We start from the raw sequence: 8219 nt of genomic DNA, 5'->3' as shown, positions 1-8219 counted from the left end.
AGGGATATACGGGTGACAGGGTGAGTACAGGTGATATAGGAGGGATATATGGGTGATATAGGGATATACGGGTGATATAGGAGGGATATACGGGTGACAGGGTGAGTACAGGTGATATAGGGATATACGGGTGATATAGGAGGGATATACGGGTGACTGGGTGAGTACGGCGGGTGATACACCAGCGATACACGCGGTACACAGGGGGGACAGTGGCGGCGCCGGGCCGGGGGTTCGCTGGCTGCGGTCCCCGGTGAGAGGCTCCAGCTCCCGGGATGACGCTGACTCCGTGCCGGGATCCGGGCAGAGCCGGCGGGGGTGGGCGGGGACAGTGGGAGGGAGACTAGGCGGGGTTGAGCTGGCACAGTGGGCGGTGCATGTGCCGGAGGCGGAGTCTCCTCACACCTAGCGCCGCCCCCTCCTCCCCACGCTCCGTGCCTCGCTCAGTCAGTGCCGCCGCCGCCGCCGCAGTGTGCGGGGAGATGTGACAGTGAGAGCCGGACACAGGCCACCATGTCCCCGGGAGCGGCTGTCAGGACACCGCGCTGCTGATAGCGGAGCATCGAGAAGCCTTCCCCGGGGCCGGACTTACAGGAGCGGGACTGTGCCGCCGCCGGGCTATGTGGCTGTGCTGACGGGGAGCGCTGGGACATGGGGAGCTGAGGAGAGAGACAGCGCTGTGCCCCGGAGCCCCCGGCTCTGCCCCCTTACCGGATCTCCCATCCCCGGATCCTGCCTCCTCTACGGGAACTATTGTAGCTGCGGAGACTCCCAGGCTGGGGACCCATCAGCAGGTAAGAGGAGACCTGTGTGCCCGGGCTCTGCATCCATCCATGCGCTGCACTGGGGCTCTGCATCCATCCATGCGCTGCACTGCACGACACTGGGGCTCTGCATCCATCCATGCGCTGCACTGCACTGCACGACACTGGGGCTCTGCATCCATCCATCCATGCACTGCACTGGGGCTCTGCATCCATCCATGCAATGCACTGGGGCTCTGCATCCATCCATGCACTGCACTGGGGCTCTGCATCCATCCATGCACTGCACTGGGGCTCTGCATCCATGCACTGCACTGGGGCTCTGCATCCATCCATGCACTGCACTGGGGCTCTGCATCCATCCATGCACTGCACTGGGGCTCTGCATCCATCCATGCACTGCGGCTCTGCATCCATCCATGCACTGCATTGGGGTTCTGCATTAATCCATGCACTGCACAACATTTGGGCTCTGCTTTCATGTAGGACACTGTGACTTGTGCTCTGCATCCATGCACTACACAGCACTTGGGCTCTGCATCCATGCACTCACTACACAGCACTTGGGCTCTGCATCCATGCACTCACTGCACAGCACTTGGGCTCTGCATCCATGCACTCACTGCACAGCACTTGGGCTCTGCATCCATTCACTTGGGCTCTGCATCCATGCCCTGCACAGCACTTGGGCTCTGCATCCATTCACTTGGGCTCTGCATCCATGCCCTGCACAGCACTTGGGCTCTGCAAACTTCCATGTACTTGCAGCTCTTGAGGTTCAACTAGTGCAATGTTCCTGAGCCTGGGATTGCAGCTCCCTCCCCCCCCCCCCCCCCCCCCCAGCAGCAGGATCCCTGGAGGTTAGGACTGATCCTTACACAGTGCTCACATATGGGATACACAGCTGAGCACTGCAGTGTCCTACTCGCCCGGCAGGGTCACCTAGCGCCAGTCCTATGGATGTAACCTGATGAGATCCCCAGGCAGCAGTGCCCCTAAAGGTGGGCACCAGACCTCCATGTGTGTGATACAAGGGCAGAGCAGGGGGGGGGGGGTATTGGCCAGCGATGGCAGCAGAGGTGCATGTACTCGCCCTTTGTGCTACTGATTTCATCTATGTGATTGTGTTGCTGTGATATTGGGGAGGGGGGAGGGGGGGGGGGGGGTGACGGCGCTGCTGTATCTTGGGACAAGGAGAGAGGTTACATGAAAACACAGCCAGATGTGAACCGGCTCCGGCGCTGGCAGGAATGGCAACAATTACATGCAGGATCCTTTGTTCTGCGGCTGCCAGACACAATCTGGGGCTCCTAGGCTGAGATCCCAAACTTAGACGTAGGGCTTTGGCTACTGCCCCGGCTTAAGGAGTAGTTGTCTCCGCTCTGGCGCCCCAGGGCAGCCTGTTCACTTATCATATGCTAAGGTGCATTATGTGCCCGGCCTGTGGGGGGGGGGAGGTAGGAAAATAAATCTCAGTGCAGCAGCCAGATGGTGCCAGTGCATGCAGCCGTGTATCTGCACCCACATTCCTCACATTGGGGGGGCATCGGTTGCATACGGTGGCACTGAGTGCCACTCACCCTGTCACAGCGTACGCTGGGATCTCTGCACAGTCGTACAATGAAATGATGTTACCTGACCCCTCCGGCGTGTGAAAGGGAAGGAGAGTATCAGCATATGGAATGCTGTGGACAGCTGCAGCAGGGGATGGAGAGGGCTCCGGAGGTGTAATCTGCCGCACATTTCCAAGCTGACGGCTATTTATGTCCCTTTTAGTAGCTGTGAATATATTGCACTGCGCCCACATCACAGCAGCCCTGCTTGCGTTCAGGTGTGTGTCTGTTTTTTTCATTTATTTATTATTTGCACATAACTATCCTCGTGCACAAAGGAAATAGCCCAAAGAACAAATGCTCTGTTGTTTAGGGGGTTTTGCTTTCAGCTTTTCCCAATCCCCCTCCTCTTTGTTGCCTGCCACTAAGAGAGAGGGAGAGAGGGAGAGGGAGAGGTGCCATTTCACATCACTCCGCACAAATTGTTGGAATTAAGGCAAGTGTGAATTCTTACAGTTCCAATGGGTCCATTACCATATCAAAGCTCGCCCCAGCTCTGGGTCATTTAGAAAAACTTCCATCTCCTTTACAGAATGAGGCCCATAGGATGGTGGGGGGGGTGCATGATGGCAGAAAGGGGATTTGAATTGGAGCGTCTGATGTTTTGTCGTCATATTGACCAAGAAACATTTTTGGACAGAGCTCTTGAAAGGAGATAATCTGTTTTGTGCTGTGCGGAGAGCTCATGAAAAGTGACCTTTCAGAATGGATTGCATGCACTGTGCCGCTGCTGGGGGGAAAAGGGCCTTTCTTGTAAATTCTCCTCTAGTTTGGCCCATGCCTATCTAGCAGCACACACAGTCCCTGTGACACAGCGTAGACGGCTCATTCCTTACACACAAATAAAAAAGTAGCATAAATTGGGAGCAGCAAGAAGCCCCCACCTCGGATTGCAGCCGTAGAGTGATACTAAGCATCCTGCCCTGGTGCATGTTGTGACAGCTTTATACAATGTTTTAAGTGTCCCTCAATGGTAACGCCTCTGTATACTGGAATTTGCTATTATGCTGCCTTTTTTGTGCACCGATCAACTACTTTTGGAAAGCTCAATTTAAATTATTTCAGTCGATGGTAATGATTTTCGATTCCTGTCCTGCTGCCGCTATTACTGGCGCGTTTATTTCATTTTTTATTATTTTTTTTTAGATCATAACAAATAGAATTTGTAGTGGTACATTTTAAAAACAGATTCCAGCATTTGTATTTCATTATCCTATATTAAAAATCAATGGGCCAAATGAGTGCAAGCTGGAGACACACGGAATATCTCAGACCTCACTACGGCTGGGCCTCAGTTATTTGTTTTTTGTTGGTTGGTGCTCGGGCGAAGCAGCCGCTCCTGAACAAATGGCATTGTGTAGTGCAATCCCTGCCAGAAGTGATATTTCCTGCTCACCGATCTATAGTCTGTCTAACGTGCTAACTGTTTTATTACTGTAAGTTGAGAATTTGAAAGGTATTAAAACTTTGTCCATAGTTTTTTGTTTTATGAGTTGAAATGAATTTACGGAGGGAGAAGGAAATTTTTGTATTTTTTTTTAAACATGAAATGGATAGTTTTTATTGTAAGCGATCCGGCTTTGCAGTTTACGAGAATTCCTCAAATGTATTTATTAAAAGCAGGGCGTAAGGTGACGATTAATTACAGCAGTTTAAACTTGGATTTGTCATTTTTATTTTTGCGTGGCTTTTACTTTTTATTTTTTTTATTTATTTTTGATTATTCTAATTAATTTATGTTTGGTCGCCTTTTATATTTTGGAAGTTTATTTGTTTTAGATCCTTCAGCCGTCTGTCTGGCAGATTGATGTAATTGCCATGACCATGATTATATTGCTGTTAACTAGCTGCTGAGTGTGGAATACTATACAAACAGATTGCAGCCTGTGCGTCCATTAGTGGTGCTCATCCAAAGACTGTACCTTACAGGTGAGACGCTGAGGGAGTGGGGCGTCCGCTAGTCTCCTGAGGGGGGGGGGGGGGTGCTAAGGTAGATTGAGCCCCTCTGCATAGGAAACACTTTGGTGAAGTTATTGGGGTGCTTGCTGAGCAGCCTTATCCCTTTAATTTTTTTTTGAGGGGGGGATTCACAATGATGGGAAAGGACTGTCCCGAATTATTCCTAAAATGAAGATTATTAGAGCAGGTGAGCCGAAATAAAACAATTACGTTCAGGTTTTAACTTGAACTTCCAATAAAACAAAAATCCCTGTAAAGGGTTTGGCTGGCTGGGTTTTATTAATGATTTAACTTCAAAGAAGACATGCAGCCTCCCAAGCAGTGTATGGACAAGTCCTGAGATCCCATTCCAGCCCTGCATGTCTATTCACAGACTGACTTTTATTACCATCATTTGCACAATCCTCTGATACATTAACAGCCACTTTCTGGGTGTTTCCCTCCTTTTAAAATGAGCAAGTGGCTAAGTGTTTTACATTTGTTTTGTCCAGTTTCCAAAGTTTCCATAGCAGCCGGGAACGATTGTATCTGGTGGTCACCTTGTGCAGGAGGACTTCATACTCCTGACCTGCCCCGTGTAACCCTTGTTGTGCCTGGGAACGCCACCTGGGCTGTGATGGAGCCTGGGCCGCACTCGATAAACATGCACTTTGCATTTGGAGTGCGGTCTTCTATTTCCAAGGTGCCAGCTCTGAGCACCTTTCATGTTCCAAATTTATGACCTTGGTGTTTTTATGAGTCGATTTGATTTGTTTTTGCTCTGGTGGCTTCAGAGCTGCTTCTCGTCTTCTTTTATATTTCCTAGTTAACTAGGTTTGTATTTGATATGTGTTGAGGAGGTAGTGACATCATTGTGGTTTTACAAGGCACTTTTTATATATATATATATATATATATATATATATATATATATATATATTGTATGTAATATTTATCCATTGTCAGATTTGAAAGATTTTAAGTATTACGTATTTTCTTTTTTTCTTTTAATAGATTTTTTGTGTGTATTGTAACTAAGGGAACTACTTTATTACTACTGTGGTACTTACAGCCTGCCGTCTGCCCGCTAGGGTTTCGTACCTTGTGTTTTGTTCGCTATCGTCTTTCAAAGTTGACGTTTGATGTTGGCATTAAAATAGAGATAAATGAGAAGTCGGGGTTTGTTTTTGTTTAATGCAGGGCTGCCTCGATAATTACAGGAAAAGCGAAATAATGACATCCTATAAACAATGAGCACACTTCTTGTAGTGCAGCATTCGCCATTGGGGAGCCTGGCAAACATTGCTGTAACTGGAGGAGCCAGGTTTCTCCTCAACAATGTGCCATTGTATATATGACCTGATTCAGTCCCTGAGAAATCTGCAGCTCTCCTGGATTTTTTACTTCTTCCCCTCACTTAAATGAATCCGTTTGTTTTGCAGCTATAGATATATAAATATATATATATATATAATTATTTTTTTCTGCAGTGTGCGACTATAGGTTGCTGAGATACCAACAAACACTGCAATGCAAAAAATAAATAAAAAATCAAATTAGATTTTCGCTTCCCACTGCCTGGTACTGTCTGGAGTCGTCTTTGGCTGACAGAATTTGGTTTCCTCAGTCACGGATTATTTGCTTTAATTAAAACAAAATGGCGTTTTATGAAGTGATGCACTTTGCCGCTGCGCAGTGCGCTTATTAGCTGAATCGCTTACATTTTGAGGATTAGTTTGCTTGCTGGTGTGGTTGAGGGGGAAACCGGGATTCTGGAAAGAGACCTAGTTATAGGGTTCATGCGGACTATCCCCCCGACTCGCCTCCCATTCGCTCTCCATATCCCACACGTAAATGGAGCACAGAACCGTGTGTGCGGATTACGGTGCCACGCTTTGGATGTGGGTTAGGACATTAATAGGCAGATATCTGTATAAACCATTGCAGATCGTTTAACAAATAAACTTGACTCAAAATGTAATTGTTTTCCGGAGGGGCCGGATTCTGCTTTGGTAATTCCCTAGATTTTCATCCTGTGTTGCAATGTGCCGTCCGTCCCACTTTGTTTGAGGGAACCAGTTTCCAGTAAGACATTTGTGCTTTTTATATTTGTGTAGTTTATTCCAGGGTGACTGAGATTTTATTGTGCAGGGCTGTTTCTGTCATCTTCTGTGGCACCTGTTTTTGTACATTTACAGGTCACCCAGGATATTGTAAAGTGTTTAAGCACCTGCTCCGTTTCATGGCCCCTTCAAAGGCGTTGCGTCTTGCCCCACTTTGTCACCATAACTAATAGAGCTCTGAGGGTAGGCACTGACATTCTCAAATCCGTTCCGTCACTCCCAGGTCAGGAAACCAATTTGCTAGAATTTCCGGGGAAACTGGTCAAGTACAAAGGACAGAAGTCATTTTTAAAGCGAACCGTCTCTCATCTTCCTATTGCCACAGGGCATCCTTTTTTTTTTTTTAGGTCTGCGTTCCCGGATGTGATGTCTGTCTCTCCAGTAAGCACATTAATCATACGCCGCCTTGTTCTTGTGTCCTGGTGGGCCCTTGTTGGTCAGTTCGGCCATTACTGTGTGTGGTGGGGAATAAATCCTGAGCCTGTATGTATAACTGGGAAATGGATTTGCGGTTGCTGAATGTGATCGATGGGTCCTTGTAACCCCCCCAAACTTGTTCTTAAAACTGAAAAGTGTTTTTGGTCAGAGTGGGTCACTGGAGATGTTGCATTTTGTGATGTATCCGACCATTGCTGTTCATTTTGAAAATTCGCAGTTTGTTGAACAAAAAGACCTTTGGTCGGTATTGCGAGTGTGCCGAATGGGACTATTTTGTCATATTAAATCGCCGTAGCGGGGTAGACACACTGAGTAGAGCTTTTTTGTTTCGCTTTTGCTATTGTTTTGCCGTCGACTACAGTTTGGTTATCCTTTTCAGTTGTCGTCGTCGTCCTCCTCCTCCACTCGCCATGCATAATGCTAAAGCTGTCGTCTACAGCATTCGTAACGCTGGCACCTGATGTGGCTCCACCTCTTCCCTTTGTAGGCGGCCATTATATCACCAGTTTCCCTTCCATTGTTCTCTATGGCTAGTCATTTGTGGTGGAACAAAATTACAAGCGACAGGAATTTTTACATTTGTACAACGAATACCTAGATTTTACCTATTGTTTGTGTATATGTATTCTTTGTCGGCCGCTACGTTTCTCTGTCTAGGCTCCGATGTAACCTTTTTCCCATTTATTTATTGTTCCTGTGTTCCGTTGACCTGGGAAGATTCTCGGCAATGAACCATCTTTTGTATTCTCTTTGGGAACCAAATCTCTGGCTTCTGTTGTGTCCCGTTCAGAGGCCTTGTGTTCCACATGGAGTATTGCTTGTCCATTTCAATTATAACAGTTTAGCCCTGAGAAGTTTGATATCTTTTCCTAGTTCTTCCAAGATCTTTTAGCCATATATTTTCTTGTGATTCTATCCTGCCCCCAATACTTCCCATACTAATTATATCCTGTCCCCCAATACTGCTTATACTGATTCTATCCTGCCCCCCCAATACTGCCCATACTGGTTCTATTCTGCCCCCCCCCCCCCCCCCATCCTACCCATACTGGTTCTATCCTGCCCCAATACTGCCCATACTGATTCTATCCTGCCCCCAGTACTACCCATACTGATTCTATTCTGCCCCCAATACTACCCATAGTGATTCTATCCTGCCCCAATACTGGCCATACTAATTATATCCTGTCCCCCAATACTGCTTATACTGATTCTATCCTGCCCCCCAATACTGCCCATACTGGTTCTATCCTGCCCCCCCCATCCTACCCATACTGGTTCTATCCTGCCCCAATACTGCCCATACTGATTCTATTCTGCCCCCAATACTACCCATACTGATT

At 47.6% G+C, this 8219-nt stretch overlaps 1 protein-coding gene across 27 annotated transcripts in view; it reads left to right on the top strand.

Moving 5' to 3' along the window:
* The first annotated feature begins 403 nt into the window (after positions 1 to 403).
* ADGRL2 (adhesion G protein-coupled receptor L2) overlaps positions 404 to 8219 on the top strand; it is a 198739-nt gene continuing 190923 nt past the window's right edge. For 9 of the 27 annotated variants that reach the window (XM_063939001.1, XM_063938996.1, XM_063939004.1 and 6 more), the window contains exon 1: positions 404 to 794. The gene's annotated coding sequence lies outside the window, so the exon portion shown is untranslated. Of the gene's footprint in view, positions 795 to 1742; positions 1766 to 8219 lie in introns of those variants that run through there. The other 18 variants (XM_063938995.1, XM_063938989.1, XM_063938988.1 and 15 more) reach the window with 3 other exon arrangements.

The sequence above is a fragment of the Pseudophryne corroboree genome, chromosome 9, assembly GCF_028390025.1.
Source record: "Pseudophryne corroboree isolate aPseCor3 chromosome 9, aPseCor3.hap2, whole genome shotgun sequence".
NCBI classification, from domain to species: Eukaryota; Metazoa; Chordata; class Amphibia; order Anura; family Myobatrachidae; genus Pseudophryne; species Pseudophryne corroboree.
Note: the sequence above shows the minus strand (reverse complement) of the source record. Positions and strands in the feature narration are given on the sequence as shown.